The following is a 2,085-nucleotide window of genomic DNA, read 5'->3' as shown; positions in this document are numbered from 1 at the left end:
CTTCCTTTTTTTTTTTTTTTCTTCCTCTTTCCTCCCTTCTCCCTGTTCTTTCCTCTCTTCCTCCCTTGGCTTAGACCCTGGCAGATCAGCACAAGTGTGCTCACAACACCCCCTCCGCCAGTCACTTCAATTAGTGCCACATGAGAGGAGCTTCTGCCCAAAATCTGCTTAAGAAAGGGCCAGAGGGCAGGGCAATCGCCTTTGCTCAACAATGACCAGAAGCTGCTATAAATATCCAAACAAAAGCACTGGCAAGGCCAGGAATGTCATATCCTAATGTGATAAAAATTGTAAATATCCGATGTATACCAGAAACACAAAGCAAGAAAAGTAGGTTGTTTTTTTTTTATAAAAGAGACAAAGATTAAAAGCAGTTGCCACCTCCTTACCCTCTCCCCCCAGTATGTGACCTTGTAGCGTGTTATCAAAGTTGTGTATTTCTGGGTGCCAAGCTATTATGTTTTCGAGGTCCCGAGCAGCTCGTTCACAATCCCTTTGTGACAGCTGCTCGCTAATATTTATAGGTACCCAAGTTTGTGCACCTTATATAACCAAGTCGACTGACCAGGGCTGGGCAGAGGTAGCCTCCAACGCCACAGATATGGTGCATCACACAAATAGTACAAGTGGTGACTTCTCTAAATTAAAACGTTAACAAGAAGTTCCCAGTACACCAGTAAGTAAAGCAATACATTGGTACAGTACAGACAGGGGTGCATTTATATGAAGACTGGAGGGTTTAATGCAATTTGATTTAGACACATTTTACACGTTTAATGCAATTTGATTTAGACACATTTTACACTAACATATTCTGGTGCTGTGAGGAGAAACTCCAGCCCGAAGTTTCTAACTATACAGGGAGATAGCTAAAACTAACAAAAAAAACAACCAACCAACCAACTGACCAACCTCACCAAAAGCCCACACACCCTTGATCAAACACAGAGCCTCCACCAGCAGTGCCTGGACCTTGGGCTTGTGCACCACTTCAGAAACGTCCAGTTCACACTGTGCAAGTAGCGGGATGCCACTGGTTCTAGCATGGGGAGGGGGGGCAGAGTGGAAGAAGGGAGTGGTTTTGGTCCCATAAGACTGCTTGTAAACTCTGCAGTCCCTTCGAGATAGTAATTTCCAGTCTGTTGATGGCCGGATGTCAACAGCTAGGTTCATCTGAGGGGAAGCCAATAGCCACTGTCACCTAATTCCCTCCCCAGACGCTCAAGAATGTAATCATTGCAGAGGGAGGGCACTCAGCTGATGTCCAAGTCTTGTGCCTCAATGTTTATGTACAAATCTGTGTAAAAGTAGTTAATCCTATTGACCAACCTCATGCTCTTTTAGAACTGAGATAAAGGCCATCTGAAATTAACCCTGTGTTGCCTCTGTCAGGTTTCCATCACTCAAAAATCAACTTCTCTTCTACTACAAAAAAAATGTTATTTTTTCCATTTCATTCCCATGCCCTCCTCTGATCATACTTGTTTGTCCTGCTGCAGTGAACACTGCTTTCTCAAACTAAACCAAGTCACATACAGATTTATTCTCAAAGCACCCTTATCCACAAAGGATGTTCACAGAGGGGTTTTGCTGCTTTATTAACTCCCTGAATTTAAGCATGTGCCCAACATAATGAAGAGTGTACTTTAGAAGATCTTTTAAAGAAACACATTTAAAAGAGAGAATATTTAAGTGAAGCTCCTGCAAAACTCTAGTCCAAAAAATCACATGTGCAGGCTTGCAAGAACAAAACTGCCCACAAGATTTCCAGACTTCCTAGATTCAGCAGGGACAGAAATATTCCTTATTTCAACAAAGAGTTTTGAGTAACCCCGAGTGCACAGATGCAAAACAATAACACCAACATGAGCAACACAGACTGAGCAGTCGGGGCAAAGCTACCAACTCATGGGCTGACAAAGCTCTCCTGATGACGGGGGCAGAGGGAAGCAGAGGTCCTCACTCTGGCACAGGCATAGTGCAGGTCTGTGCAGCCCAGCACAGCAGCCAGAGTTATGGCAGCACATCCAGCTGTATTTCCAAGGTGTTCAATGAAATATGGCTAATAAACCCTGCCAGTTCCAC

The 2,085-nt window shown here is 43.9% G+C and overlaps 1 protein-coding gene across 12 annotated transcripts in view; it reads right to left on the bottom strand.

Annotated features, from left to right (window-relative positions):
• Nucleotides 1–2,085, bottom strand: part of LOC103619037 (poly(rC)-binding protein 3) — a 495,171-nt gene that overhangs the window by 131,051 nt on the left and 362,035 nt on the right. Inside the window, exon 1 of one of the 12 annotated variants that reach the window (XM_017739088.1) lies at nucleotides 390–465. The exons of the other annotated variants lie outside the window; for them this stretch is intronic. The gene's annotated coding sequence lies outside the window, so the exon portion shown is untranslated. Of the gene's footprint in view, nucleotides 1–389; nucleotides 466–2,085 lie in introns of those variants that run through there. 12 annotated transcript variants of the gene reach the window in all.

Source organism: Corvus brachyrhynchos, unplaced genomic scaffold, assembly GCF_000691975.1.
Source record: "Corvus brachyrhynchos isolate BGI_N302 unplaced genomic scaffold, ASM69197v1 scaffold7, whole genome shotgun sequence".
NCBI classification, from domain to species: Eukaryota; Metazoa; Chordata; class Aves; order Passeriformes; family Corvidae; genus Corvus; species Corvus brachyrhynchos.
This window is presented reverse-complemented; position numbering and strand designations above follow the sequence as displayed.